At 40.3% G+C, this 16,111-nt stretch overlaps 1 protein-coding gene across 1 annotated transcript in view; it reads right to left on the minus strand.

The window, feature by feature from the left end:
- LOC107133529 (ankyrin repeat domain-containing protein 26-like) overlaps window positions 1-13,251 on the minus strand; it is a 141,868-nt gene extending 128,617 nt beyond the window's left edge. Inside the window, exon 1 of the mRNA XM_048797646.1 lies at window positions 12,648-13,251. The gene's annotated coding sequence lies outside the window, so the exon portion shown is untranslated. The remainder of the gene's footprint in view (window positions 1-12,647) is intronic.
- Window positions 13,252-16,111: the final 2,860 nt, after the last annotated feature.

Here is a 16,111-nt window from a genome sequence, read left to right on the forward strand (position 1 = left end):
TGGGGGGGGGGGGGGGGTATGAGGGGACAGGGATGAGGGTTAACTAGAGATTGAACTGAGGAGCAATAACCTCTGAGCACCATCCCTAGTTCTTTTTTATTTTTTATTATGAGATGGGGTATCACTAAGTTGCTGACGTCCTCTCCAAGTTACTGAGGCTGATCTCAAACTTGACAATCCTCCTGCCTTGGCCTCTTGAGTCACTGAGATTGCAGGCATGCACTACCATGCATTATCCTATTCTCTCAATTTTTTGGTGAACTCCAGCAAACAAGTGCCATAATTCCTCAAAAGTTTGTTCTCCCTAATCTGTAAAATGAAAATCAGCAACCTGTGTGTTACACAGTAAAATGATGAATGTGGAAATATGTGGCTCATAATAAGCAATAAGTACTTGTCAGCATTCTGTCTTCTCACTTCATTCTGAAAACCCAGAACCCCTGACTCCCCTAACACCTTGGCTTTTTCCCAGTTCCCAATATACACCCTACCACACTAACACAAACAAATTAACCTAGTCATTTTCTACTATCAGAAGAGTTAAACTTGAGTACTATTAAGAGAGTAAGAAAACAAGTGAATTTAGAACTCTGAAGATTATTGTCACAATTTGAATAACCACAAGGTATTCAGATTCCTTGTAAGAATCTCATCACCAGGCCCTACAATCCAGATATTTCTCAAGTTGTCTGTTCAATCAGCCCCTTCAGCCCAATTAAAAAAAGTCAAATAAATGTAGCTCATTCTTTCTTGCAGTTCTCCTGCTGCCTACTTTCCTGTCTGTAATGCCAGGGTGGTTTTTAAAACAAATGAGAATGGCACTCAAGAGGCAAAATGAATTCACTTAGCTCTGTGCTCCCCTCTCCCTTGCTGTTATTTATTTTTGTACATTTCACTAGAAGCAACATTTGTCAACATGGCAGCAGAGAAGCCGCAAGCCAAGGAGAAATGTTTTTGTATAAAACAAATAATTTAAGCAGTGCAGGAACAGTTTTGAATAAAGCTGCCATATGAACGGCAGCAAAGTGCAAAGTGATGAGCCCTTGCGTTGGCTGCAACAGCTGCTCAGCACCCAAAGAAACAAATGCTTGGGGGGGGGCGCTATTTATAGAAAAATTCAAAGAATCTTAATCACATGGTCCAGCAAAAGGCAAACCAGCTTAGTCCATAGCTGAAAAGAAGGTGAGGGAAGGAATGTAAGTCCTATAAGATCTGGTTGGGGAAGAAGATGGAGGAGTAGCACACTAGAGATGAGTGTAGTTTCTTTCTCAGGTGATAAAAATGCCCTAAAATCGGCAGTGGCTATGACTGCACAACTCTTGTGAATACACTAAAAGCCACTGAATCATGTGCTTTAAGTAGGTGGATTTTGTTATTAATTATAGCTCATAAAAGTGTTGGGAGTGGGGAGAGTATAGACTTACAGAAATATGAATCATGAAGCCCTTTTATCATCTTCAGTTGCCAGCATTAGCACTATGCTCTAAGCCCATGTAGGTCATCTCTAATTCTATCAATCATCCCTTCAAATGCTATTCCTAATCCACAAATGGAGAAGCTGGGGCTCAGAGACTTCTTAGGTGACCTGCTTCCCATCCCATATATGTCTCTAAGACACATGTTCTACCTCTCCACCCCACTGCCTTCCTATTTATATAATCTCATCATTGAGGAACATGGTATTTATGCTGTACTGGTGATTTTTTTTCCTTCAAATAACCTAAATTTACCCCTAAGAAGATTTTTATTAAAACTCCCAAGAGCTTTCTGATGCACTTTGTTATGCATCTATTCTTAAAAGATACCAAAAGAACAAGTTGCTATTCTTCTCTTTGATGGAACAATTTATTTCTAAGAACCTGAGTCACTATATACAGTGTTGCCCTCAAGGACTCTGGATGGTTAGGCTGCCATTTGGTTACCCAAGCGCCATACTTTTTTTTACAGTAAAGGTAAGTGAAAGCTCCTTGTAATTATATGTGTATTTTAAGAACAGTAAAAATTCTCTTCTAATCTCTAACAGCTGAATGAGTAAGGATATATAGGAGCTTCACCAGATCCTTTAGAAACCATTAATACCTAGGTGAAGTTCTAAGAGCTTTGTGACAGCTATTTGTCAACCAATGGCTTTTTTAATTTTAGAACCATATTTTCAAAAAAATGAGGCTGACACACATCTGATCCATGGATAAGTGGGAGTTTACAACTATAACAATTGCTATCACATCTGATTGGGGATGGATGTGCTGGGGGTTGAACTCAAGGTCTCATGCTAACTACAACTGGGCTATACCCCCAACCCTAAATCTAATATTTATATAATCTGTAATTAGGAAGTATATCATAAAGCCCTCTTTATGATCTTTAGATGCCTTTTGAATCTATCAGCCTCAGCACTGAGTATTAAGCACTCAGCTAGGTATACTGTGTAGGTCATCTCAAAATGCTTTTAATATTTCAAAACTATCAAAATCAGATATATGGTCTCCCCACACATCCACTTTCCCATCTACTTCATTCTTCTGTATGGATACCTTATCTAGGAAAGTTTTACCCCACTAGTACGTGAACTTCCTGCAATAATGAATCTACAAGTCCAAACAGAAAAGGGTATTTATAAAGGGAACAGGATCTCTTAATACCAAGCTGAGAATCTGATAACAAGAATCTTATTTTCTTTTAAAGAAAACAACAAACAATGCTGTCACCTTATATTCTTCTCAGTATAGAAGCCCTATGAATTATGCATGCTTCATCACCATTTTACAGATGAAAAAAAGTGGCCTGAGATCTAAAAATTTAATCAAATGATCTTTATTTCTCTCTCTGTCCTCCTACCCCTGGCTCACCCTGAAAAGGGCCAGGCTTAGATCTGAATGTGAATCTGTGTGAGTCAATCTAGTACTCCAAGGAAGGCACATAGAGTGGTAGGCCTCAGGCTCTGAAGCCAGAGGGACCAGAATGTGAAGTATACATTTGCTGCTTAGTAACCACATGATCATGAATAAGCCATTTCCCTAATTTGCAAGACAGACCTAATAATACTTTACAGGGCATCCTGGAAACAATACAACACCCTGCTTATAATACTGAGTCCCAGAGCTTACATTTAGCAAATTATTTACATTTTATATCCATCATAACACTTTATACTTATATACCATGGAATAGCCAGCATTTACTGAGAACTTACCATGTACACAGAACCTTACTAAGTATACCACAGAAGGTCACACCCCGGTACGTGGTTAAGTGGCACAGCTGGGATTCAAACTGAGGCGATTTGGCCCAGGCTACTGCTCTAAGCAGCCTAAGGCAGAGCTTGGGATGTAAACTTTGTGACAAACACCACAGCAGTACCCATTCACCAGAATGTGATTTCTCAAAGTATGAAGTGTTGTCCCTGACATGCAGCACTGCAATATGTGAGAACTTACAAATGAAATTGAGGGTGGGATGGCAGAGATGGACACACCCCCAAACTCATTAATCGGAAACTCTTGGAGTGGGGCCTAGTCCAGCAACATTCTCTGGTCTAAAGAGTGCATCAGAATCACCTGGAGGACTTATTAAACCACAGATTGCTGAGTTTCAGCAACAAAGCTACTTAGGTTTCTGCTGCAGGTAAATAATCTTGAGGATGCGCAAACTGCCAACAATGCCAAGTTCTCCTGTCCAACTCTAGCTTCTTTTTGGTCACCAATCCTCTGTGGGCAGCACTTAAGGTCCAGAACTGCAATGACTGATACTGACATCTTATGCCCATTATCTGAAGATCTGTGTTTTCCCACATAAACGCCACTCTTAACATAGTGATCAGAGTCTATGTAAAATCCTCTCATTCATGGCACCTCACCTCACACAGAGCAAAGGCATCTTTACAGTATCTACAAGGCCCTGTATACTCAAAAAAATACCTCCTCCCAATCTGCCATCTCTCTCTGCCCTACTTCTACCTTCCATTCTACTCTAGTCATGGTGACATTCTTGCTGCTCCCCAAACATGGCAAGGGTATCCTCTGAGGACATTTAAACTTAGCAGTTTCTCCTCCTAGACTGACATTCTCTGAAAAATTGCACAGTTCATGCAACTCCCTTTTCAAGCCTTTGCATAAATGTCACCTTAGGTCTTCCCTAATATCCAGGATCCCAATTCCAGCATACTCTTACTCCAAGAACCTGAAATATTTTTCTTCATAGACTCAATCACGATCAGAGACCAAATATTTGCTTATTTATCCACTTGTAGTTTGTTTTTCCCAAGTAGAAGGTAATTTCATGAAGACTAACAGTATGGTTTGCTACTTTATCATAAAATGATGAATAAAGCCAAGCACTTTTGATGCTTCTATAACCAAATGTTCAATGAATGAATAAATGAGACAATCTAGTGAATCCCAAATGGCTCAGAAAGACAAAAATTAAAAAAAATAATTGGCACAGAAACTGGTAGTGTTTTGTGGCTGTATTACCAGTAACACAATTGGCAAGATAGCTTCTAAACTCACACAGAATACTCAAAATCCCAATTCTTCAGAAGAAATGTCATGAACCTTGTAAACTATAAGATTATTTTTTCTAAACCTACACAAATATTACTTCTCTCCAAATGTAATTTCTAATTTACAACTCCAAAATATAATCTATATTGGAATTTGCATAAAACTCAACAAACCTCCAGCAAGATATTAAATTTTAAATTTGCATGCAAGAATGGCCAAGTAATATTACTCTAGTCAAGGAGATCGTGTCTGTAAACTTGAGAGTTTGCAGATATAATGAGAAGAAAAATTGTACACTTCAATGAAAGCAAGTTGATTAAAATGCTCTGATGCAGTTGTGGCAATGCAAAATAAGGCAAAGTCCATTTCAGATTTCATAACCTAGATACTGATAACATAAGATGAGAATCGCAGTTCCAATATAGGGCAATGGAACATACAGGCACAGGCTCCATCTCTAAATATTACTACAAAAGTAATCTTAAGACTTTGAATGTACCTGGCCCTGCATTGCCTAAAGAGTCCTTTGTTATAATAAAGGAAATATATTACCAGCAATGGTTTACAGCAACAAGGATAGTAATAGCATTATCCTCACAGGCTTTAGAACCCAGCCTATGCATTTTATGTGTGAAGTTTCTTGCCTCTGAACCACCAAAATACAAAAATAAAATGCTCAATATGTTCAAGAACGGGACCTCATGGTTCAAAACTCCACAGCCCAAGGCAACCAAATGTAGTAGAGCACTTCCACAATAGGCATTGCTTAAGAGCATGAGAATAGCCAAAAAGTGACTGTTAGAACTTTCTGAGAAGTCTGTTTACATTGCTAGTATGGCTTGTTTGTAAACATTATAAGCAATATCTTATTTATAAAAAAAAAATACTTGTGGTGTCCGAAAGTGTGAAAATCACTGATTTATTGGAATAGGTCCTAAAATGGAATGGGTCCATTTATTGGAATGGGTCGGGGGAAGGATAAATCAAATGCTAATCCAGGTCTAATGCCTGTCTATGATACCTGGGTTAACTCTGCCCATAAAGATGTATGTTCTTTGAGACTCAATTTCTAGTCCTAAACAGCTATTTAGGAGAAATTAACAAAACACCTAGACAAAGATTTTTACATATATATTATAGCTACTTTACTTTTAACAGTCCCAAATTAGAATTCAACCCAAAAGTTTATTAACAGGAAGACAACGCAAGACACCGTAGTATATCCAACCACAGAGCAATAAACAGAACTAGACCCCTGGTACATACCAACAACATGGATGAACCTCAAAAGAACTATGCTGACTGGAAGAACCCAGATATAAAAGTGTATTAACATATGATTCCATACATACAAATCCTAAATAAGAAAACCCTATAACCAGTGGTTGCTTAGAACTAGGTATAAGAATGACAGATTGCAAAAGAGATCACCCCTAATTTTTTTTAATACTGGGAATTGAACTAAGAGCACTCTCCCACTGAGCCACATCCCTGCACCCCCACACACACCTTTTTTTTTTTTTAATTTAGAGACAGGGTCTCACTGAGTTGCTTAGCACCTTGACATTGCTGAGGCTGGCTTTGAACTCATGATCCTCCTGCCTGAGCCTCACAAGCCACTGGGATTACAGCAATGTGCCACCAAGTCCGGCAAAAATGTTCTGTATCTTGATAGTGGCAGTCATTATAGTTCAAGGCTCATACAACTGTCCAATAAAAATAAATAATTTCATTGTGTGAAAAAAAAATACATGTCCTTCCTAATCCATGGCAATCTTATTAAGAAACAAATGAAGTAAGTTATATATGGAAGCTTAATATACAAGTAAAGAATAAAGCCAGAGCAAGCATTTTTTTTTTACTCTGAAAGTCAACAGAACGCAGTCCTGACTATTCACAACAATGATGAAAGCTAAAGTCCTGAGCATTTCCTATGTACCACACACTGCTCTAAGGTCTCCACATGGTATCAATTCATCAAGTCCTCATAACAACCTTTCCTTTTTATTGGGGGGAGAGTGCTAGGAATTAAACTCAGAGCCTCGAAGATGCTAGGCAAGTGTCCTCCCACTAAGCTACATCTGTGCCCTTCCTTTTTCATTTTTTGAGACCCGGTCTCACTAAGTTGCCCAAGCTGGCCTCAAACTTGTAGTCCTCCTGCCTCAGCCTCCCCAGTATCTGGGGTTTTAGGCATGTGCCAGCACACCAGGCTAGGAAGGAACTATTGTTAGTCCTATATAACAGATGAGGAAATTGAGGCACTGAAAGGTTGAATAATTTGTCTAGGTCCAGAAGAGTACAAAGAATAAACAAATTTCTAGAGAAATGAAAGAGAGTCTTACCGGTAGAAAAACACCAGGCCTGAAAAAGTATTTTCCCAGCTAAAGACAAATATCAAATGGATTTGGGGACTATCAAAAACAAACAGCTTAGAACAATAGAAGAAAAACAACATTTCTACATGTCATAAAAGTGGATTACAGGCTAGAATTACCAAAATTAACCATCTACTATTTGAGGCTTTGCTATGTATTTTCATGCACCCTTTGCAATCACTGAGAACAGCAAATACTATGCCTGACTTTTTCATAGGGGAAGAAACTGAGAATTAGGTAAAATCCCTTGCCAAAGGAATATACAAATAGCAAGCAAGACAACCCACAATTGAATCAACATCTGTCTTCCTTCAAAGTTAGTAAAGTTCACGTACATCTACCTCAACCTCAATCTCAGTGAAATTCAAGTTAAATTTTAAAAAAATTAAAGGCAATAAAAGAGTGGACACTCCAACCAAATGTAAATTGTCACTGGCTGTTCCAATCTCTTTCTGAGACAGTAATAGGCACTGTTATTTAATGAGTAAACATACCAGGTATAGTGGGAAAGGTGTTAGATATGAATCTAAGGGGATCTTCACAACCACCCCAAGAGGTAAAAAGATCAAAACAGCTTTCTACCTAGAATTGTATAGTCAAACTACCAAGATGAAGGGCAAAATAAAAATAGTTTGAATGAAAGAAAAAGAACATTCACCACTAAAAGGCCCTCACTAAAGGAAACCTAAAAGGACATACGCCAGGGTAAAAGAAAGGGAAAACTGGAAAGAAGGACTGAGATACAAAAAAAGGATCTTGAATTAAAAAAATGCAAACATACAGGTAAATTTTCATCTGAAAAGGGGTAATGCTAAAATTGTGTGTGTGTGTTTTTTTTGTTTGTTTGTTTGTTTTTTAAAAAAAGCAAGACAAATAGTAGGCTGGACCTAGGCTGGGGATGGGGGTATGATCAGATATGGGATGATCATCTATATTGTCCAAGGAAGTTAAAAAAAAAAAAAAAGATTAAATTTTGGACTTAAAACACTGTGTATGTGGTTTCATTTTAAGGGCCAACACTAAAAGAACATAGTATTTGTCTTCAAAACCAAAGAGGGAGATTGCTGTGTAATATAAGAAGGAATGAGGGGAAAAAACGGTGAGCCTATTTGCAAAATACAAATACCATGCAGCAAACAATTAGCTCTCGTTATGTGTGTCCTTAGGAAACAAGTCTATAATTTCTGCACGTCATCTTTTCTCCAAGCACATGAAGACTTAAGAGTCGGTCCTTAACCAATCTGATGAGAAATTACCACCACATGCTCTATGCCTTACATTGTACTCATTGTTGGCCTCTGTGAAGGAAATCTTTCCAAGTAGTTGACAAGTCAACAAAACAGCAAAGAAAATACTTCTGTGGCTAAACCTATCCAAGCCTATTGACATTTTTAGTTTGGGCTAAAATTTAACAATCCATGTGCAAAAGCTCTGTCACAGTCAGAGGAGGAGTAGTAACCTCATACCCAGTCTCTTTATAACTCTCCCATAGAAAAACCTTCTTGAATTAAGTGGTTTTTTGGTCAAGAATCTTTGTTTCACAAATGTGCCTTTATTCCTTTCAATTGCCTAGATTTCAACTGCAATACCTCAAAAAAATAGATTAAATAAAGATAAGCTCTTGTCAATCAAAGCTAGCTTCTCTCCCCCAGCACATACCTACTCTCTAACTCCTCTGGTGACTAGTTCCAAAAGCTGCCAATCAAGAAAAATTCTTGTACATCAGCTGTCATTCATTCATGGCTAAATGATGCTAGTCAGACTTCATTAGGAAGAGTGTTCTGATCAAAACCTACAGCCAATCATTTCCACTAAACACTGAAGAAGCAGGTGGTCTCATCTAGCTGGAGCCTGGCACAATTCCCATTCCTAAAGGAGGCAAGCAGAACCGGCTACACCTCTGCCAGACCAATAAGGCAGCCAGTTGTATCTTTGGCCTATTTTGGATTGCTCTAAGCCACAAGTGCTCTAACTTCACTCCCATCTCGCTGGCCCACTAAAGGTAGTTTTGAACTTTGTTTAAAGTCTTCTTAATCATGAAGATAAGTAGGAGTTCTGCAGTCCTTGCTTTCATTAGTTGGTTATGCCACAAAGGGTCTAAAGCCAACCTGCCTATTTATGATCCTTCAAATAGCACCTTCAACCCTTCTTCCATACACACATATTCCCCAGACACAACAGCCACCATTCCATACTCCCACAGCATCCCATTCACTCAAAATAGACCACATATACAATGTAAAAAAAAAAAATCCAAAGAATTAACACAGAAATTACAGTAAAAGACTCAGAGATTCAATTGTTTCAAGTCAAATGCTTATTTTCAACTGTGTAGGAATTGCATTATTGTTAATAACATTTGTTGAAATGGATGAAAGATTGAAGAGGGGAGGGGGGACAGGCTTTAAAACACATCAAGAAACAGTGGGACAGAAGTAAGAGCCAAGTTTGGTTAGAGTGCTTTGAGCAGTTTTTTTTCTTTTACAAACTCTTTTATTTTCTGGTTTGTTAGAGTCTGTAAACAAGTCAAAATAACACCTGGCATTTTGCCAGGGGAATGTTAGAGTCCTTAAACAAGTCTGGATGGTGCCTGGCAAAATGCCAGAGGGAGTGGTTTGAGAAGTAACAAAAGCGAGCCATTAAGTGTGGAGATTCCTTATTGGTTGACTGATGTATCTAGTTTATGTTAATTAGATAAGCTGTGTGGAATGTATAAATACTGCTCCTGTCCTGCAATAAACGGCTCCTACTCCTGCTGTATCAATGTACACAAGTTTTTCGTCACCCCCGGTTATTTTGCTGCAGCCAGCCGGGCTGCGGCACTGGTTGGACTATACTGTCTGTCCCTAAGGCAGAGTACAAAGTTCTATATCTAAGATTCACCATACCGGTCATACCCTTAATTCCAGATGTGTGTACCCCTACCAAGAACTTGGCAGTGTCACTATGTGGGTATAAAACGACTCTAAAGTGGGGCATTCCTACCATAAGAGGCAGTTGCCTGGATTCAAGGTGAATCAGAATTTCAGTTTTTAGTAATAGAAATGGTTATTTAAATGTATGATTTCATTGTAATTAAAACTACATAGGGGAGAGAATTTGCAGCTGCCTAGGAAATAGTTTATTTTAATATCTGAAAGATATTAGCAAGATAAGATTTTCTAGGCAAGGAAGCGAAGAAGATCAAAGTGGTAGACTGCTGTTCCCACCCCATCTGAAAGACTGAATTTATATATTCCTCTCAATGCTTTTTAGAAACCTCCACCCATCCAACCAACACCCCTAGACCTGAACCTAAATAAAACATTCTATCTTAGAAAGCTAAAAGTCCAGTATACCTAAGAAAACCACCTAGGGTCAAGAAAGAACATATAGTATGCACAATAACTACAGGATATCTGATTATAAGAATGCAAAATGAGAAGCCATTAATAGCATCCCTCAACTCTCTCCTCCACAATGATTACCAGAAGAACAGCAGCAGCTGAATCACAACTAAATCTTATTCACAAGAGACCTGGGGCATCAAGAGAAAATAAAATGTTAAAATAGCACTTCTCGGGGGAAACTGCTTTAAGTCATTTTGATTCTGGCGTCAATCATGCCTGCCACAAACCAATAAGCATGTATAACCCAAGCAAAGACTAGATTACATTTCTTCTCTCCCTCCCGGGGCTTAGTGTAGAGCACCTAGCATACTTAATTGCCCTGCCAACTAAATTGCTACTTGTAAGGCCTCCAGGGGAACACAGCTCATCCAGAGACATACACAGGCTTAAATGTTTACCCTGAGAGCACAAGCAACATCAGTCTGAAGAACTGCTGGTATCAGGGACACCTACCACCACTCTCACTAAAGCAGATGAACCACATAACTTTATGCAAATGTTTTACCCTCTCAGTGCCTCAGTTTCTTCATTTGTTAGAATATCTGTCTCCTGGGGTTATTATAAGAAATTAATTTGCATAAAACTGTAGGAAAAGAGCCTACTATTGAGTAAGTACTCTCTGGCACACACATACCCATATACATGGAGAAAAAGGGAAGGAGAAAAGAAGTGGGTGAAAAGGTTAAGGAAGAGGAAAGAGAGGGGAAAGGAAGGATCTATGAATGATGCTAACACCCATGAACTAAACTAACCAATGCTCTGCAGTAAACTTGACCCCACTATAAATCTGTAGGTCCATCCATTTCAAAGGGAAAGCCTCCCTTCCTGGCACATTACACAGAGGAGACCAGAACTGTATCTGATGCAAGGAACCTCAGCAAAATACCACTAGTCTCCATGTCTCCCTAAACCCAGTATTTTGAAAATGGTGAGGGATCAGTGGATCCCCAAACTTTCTGCAAGTCAAAATGAACTTGCTGATAAAGATCCAATGTTTCCAACTTGATTTGGCAGAATATACCCAGTTAGGATACTCTCCCAATGTAATTAGGAATGCACTATCAATGACCGGTTTAGCTATTGACAATACCTGTTACAACTTAATTTTAAATGTCAATGGCTTGTTTGAGTTCACTGTAACAAGGCTTTTATGCATGACAAATAAGTATCCTAGAACTATAGGATGAATGATCAAAACAAAAGGGTGAAGAAAATCAATTGGCACTGTAGAGGAGGCTGTCTCAAAGCATTTGGTGTGTGTGGTATGAACACTGGGGAAAGGGACAGGGAAATGGGGGGGGGCAGTTAAAATTCATAGAAGCCAATGCTCAATCCTAGCATCAAATTAGATCTGTCCAGGCAAATATAGTTTCCCCTGAACCCTAGACAGACCCCCCTCTAGTACCATCTTCCGAACACCACCACCACCACCCCAAGCCCCTTAACCGGCAGGAAAATGCGCATTTGAAAACCAAAGCTGCCTGCAGGTGCCTAAGGAATAAAGACACACATACACATACACATACACATACACACACACACACAAAGCAAATCACTTAGGAAAAGCACACACACACACACACACACACACACACACACACACACCAAAAAAGGGAAAGGAAAAGGAGAGGTACAATTTTGACAAGCCTTTCAGCAACCAGCTAGAATTTTATTCTTTCCTCCTACCAGTCCTCTGGTATACCTTTTTCTGTTCTTCAACTAAATTGCTCACGTACACACACACGGGCATGTGTATGTGTACAGATAATATTATAATTAACCCTCGCTGTAACAGAGCTCCACACGGAATACAGAAAGATATTCCATCCTTTCTCTCCCCTCCTCCTTCCTTTCTCCTAAACAGGAGAAAACGCCCCCTTCCCCAGCTTCAATTTAAAAAAAATGTGGTGGGGGTGGCAAAGAAACCATGAAACCCCTCTGTCTCTGGCCCCAGGACACCAGGAAAGGTGTGTGCTAGACACACGGGGACACCGGCTCCGGAGAAGCACCTGGGAACGGTCCACAGGCGCCCCAAGCCCAGCAGAGACTTCACTAGCCAAGAAGCCATGATTGGGAGGGCGCGGAGGCAGGGACAGGGGCAGCGCTCTCCGCGGAGGGGGGCGCATTGTTGTGGTCCCCGCACCCCTTTCTCTCTGCCCATCCGCTGTGGAGGGGTGTGGGAAGGGGGCGCTGCGGAAGACGAGCCAGGCGGTGACCCGCAGGCGGGCAGGGCTCTGCTAGTCCGCCGCCGGCTTTCCGCCCGCGACAGCCCCGGCGGGCCTACAGACCTACAGACAGCGCCAATCCCGGCGAGCCCGGCGGGGAGCCCGCGGCCGCCAATGGGGCCATGCATAAAGGCAGACAGGGGAGGGGGCGCTTACCTCCAGCGCTTCAAAAGTGACAAAGCTGGTCCTGGCAAACCCATAGATGATGTCCTCTTTGGCCAAGGTGGACTCCCGCCGCTTCCTCCGCGGGGGTCTGGGCCAGACCCGGAGGAGGACCGGGGCTTCCCATTGTCTTCCTTGTCGGAGCCCAAAGATGAAGCTAGCTAGGGCACCCGGGTCAGGCCGGCCCCGCAGCCGCGCGGGCACCCAGACCGCCCCGGGAGCGCCTCTCCCGATCTCGCTGCGACCCCGACCGCAGCTTTTTGCGGAGTCCATGGCCCCGAGCCGGTCCATCCATGGCTCTGCCACGCTGGGCTCCCCGCGCTCGCCGCCCGCGCGCCACAGGCTCCCGCCGCAGTCGCACAAAAAAACTCACACGGAGCCCTCCCTCCCGCGGCATGACGTCCCTCCGCCCCGCGCAGACGCTCGCCGCCCGCACCCGCCGGTGGGCCAGCAAAGGTCGCAGCAAAGTGGGGACGCGAACGTCGCCCGTCCCGGCGCGGAAACGCCCCCGCCGCTGCTCACGCAGGAAACTCACTGCCGGGCTGCCAGAGGTCCAAGCAGCGCAGCCAGCCGCGGCGGGGCCGGGTAGCGGCCAAAAGGATCANNNNGGCGCTGGCCGGGCAGCCTCCAGCGCGGCCAGGGGCGCGGGCGGCCTCGAACTTGACCCATGGGACCTGCCGCTGCCGCCGCCGCCGCCGCCGCCGCCGCCGCCGACTTCCACCGCGTCCCTGAGCCTGAAAGCAGCTGGTGCTTGTGGAGAGTTGTCCTGAGGAGCCTAGGGAGGCAGGGCCACCGCCCGTCCATGGGGTCGGGATCCCGCGGGTCGTCACCAGCCCCTTGGCACCTCACTGTCCGTGCGACCAGAACCCCACCGCCCGTCACCCTATCGCCCTGGACAGCCCACTCGGGGAGGAAGGGAAGGGAAGTGACCGGGTTTCCAGGCTCTGGTAGGACCCTTCTTAATTTAGAATTCCGGCTTATGCGTTCATTAGTTCTATGGGAAAGAGGTGGAAGGAAACAGCGGAGGACCGAGTTTTCTCGGATACACCCCGGACTGACTGGCTGCTTTTCTTTTTCCTTTATCCCCTACGCTACCCTTCCCTTTCCCATTTCAGTTTTACTCACCATAACACACTTTGATTTGTAAACATATCACATGCCTGAGAGAGAGCTAATGAAAATAGCATGGTACATTTCTTCAGAGAATTTATTTAAAATAGCTTCATGGATAAAGAAATTTGGAAATTTAATGATCACAAAGTTAACACTAATACTTATTATTTAAATTAAGAGCTAAGAACGTTTGTGTTTACTATAAACTGAACATTTAATGGCACATAGAAAATGTAATATTCAATTAAAACCTAAGTTGTCCTGGTTGGACATATTTATTTCGAAGTCCAACACTGAATGGCTGTTCACTTTTCTCTATTGCCAATTTGTCTGCTTCAGTAGGTTCTGGATCTGGAATTTCAAATCTAAGAAGAAAACCAAAAGGAAAGGAATTTGTTGATACATAAATTTAAAAAAAAAACACATTTTAAATACAACAGAGAAAAATAATCAACTGAAGATTCCAGTTTCCTATCATTTTATAGAACATACAAATTCTATAAAACCTTTTCTACAATACTGCACACTATAGAACTACAAAAAAAAATTGCCTTCAGCTATATGATCCTTAATTAAGAGAAACAAGGGCTGCCATCCAATTATTTTTCTCTTCTTCAGACTTAGCTGCAAATATGATACTGTTGTCATTTGGGGGTACTAGTGCAAAAGCATGTCTGCCCAACAAGTATCTTCCTTATCACATATTTCTACTCTCCACATAAAATAAAACTTTTCTTTTAATCTGTAGTCTGCACTACTGTTACCTGGAAGCTGGTCTTGCCATGATTAAGTTTACTTCTGATCATTAAGCCATCAAAGAAAAAAATATGTCTTTCTTCTTAGAACCAATTCTTGTCATGTGTCCTTCCATTATGAATTCATTGCAGCACTGTGCAATATCTTTGCTTATCCATCCATGCATTTTGCCAATTTCTGTCATTTTTCTGTTGGTCCAGTTCTTTCTAATTAATTAATGATTATAAAAAGGGAAAACTGGATCCCTAATTTAAAAAAAAAAAAAGATGATCTTAAGTTTAATCAATAATTGCACAATCCCAATTCCTAATTTCCTCAAGGGCAAACTTTCAAATCAATCAAGTGGCAAAAATATTATATTGGGCTAATGGTGTTATTCAGTGGTACAGAACAAGTTATCAGTATAAATAAAACCTTGGGTATAATCCACAGACTTTTACAAGAAAAAAAAATAAATAACAAAATAATAAATTTTATAAACAAAATTTATGTTCTTTTAACTTTGTCACTAATATATGTATGCCCTGTTTCATTGCTGTGAAAAAGAACTACTGTATTTCAAAATTCCTATTGCCCTAAGCAGTAAAATTACAAAGAACCTTAAACTCTTGTATTGATTATAAAAATAATTAAACACATTTTAGGTGAATTAGCTGTGAAAGAACTAATAAAAAGTAAAACAAACAGAAAATTGAAAGAAAAGCACGACTTTTAAAATTGCAGCTTTCATTATAATTTATATTTTTTGAGAAAACCGAGCACCAAATACAATGAAGCATGAAGAAATATTCATTGTTTCATCAGTTTGGAATTAAGAAGATTGGTGTCTAGATTAATACAGTTTTTACATTATGTCCATTCTATGTTGAAGATTCATGAGAAAAGTAACAGCTTGGTTCAAATCTTCTCTGTCTTCTGGCTCCTCATCACATGCTTCTAATTGCTAAGAATATCCAAAAAGATAAATTAAAACTGCATTGTTTAATTCTTGCCTCAATTTTGTGTTACTAGAGAAAGCATCATCAAGCATTTAAATATTTAAATACAGTTTAAATACACTTGATAAAAAAGTTATTTTACACTACTCTGTTTATATCCCTTAAACCAAGCCTCTTTCTACAAATATAATATACATGTAAATTATTATTAGCAAAACAAACAGTAAAAAACTGAATATCATTTAAACATCTTCTAGACTTACAAAAATAATTTAAAATATCTAAAACAAGAAAACTATGTTACTTTTATTTATTAGTAACTGTGACCGCATGAAACAGGATAAACTCCTACAAATGATTTCATATTCTTTTAAGGATAACATACTTGAGTTTCAGCAATTTCAAAAAATTTACATATCTTTGTTTTACAACAAAATAAAGTAGAAAACCTTTACCACTTCAATCCTTCAGAAACTTTTCTGCATACAGAGTCCATAAAGGATTCTCCTAAAATTTTTATAAGAAAAAATAAAACCAGTATAGTCAGTATCAAGAAACCATGAAAATAAATATTCTATGTTATAATCCTGAGAAATCATAGTTAAAAATCAGTTTGTTAGTCTGCAAATCTCTGGTTTTATTTCATTTTCC

This window comes from Marmota marmota, unplaced genomic scaffold, assembly GCF_001458135.2.
Source record: "Marmota marmota marmota unplaced genomic scaffold, marMar, whole genome shotgun sequence".
Taxonomy (NCBI): Eukaryota; Metazoa; Chordata; class Mammalia; order Rodentia; family Sciuridae; genus Marmota; species Marmota marmota.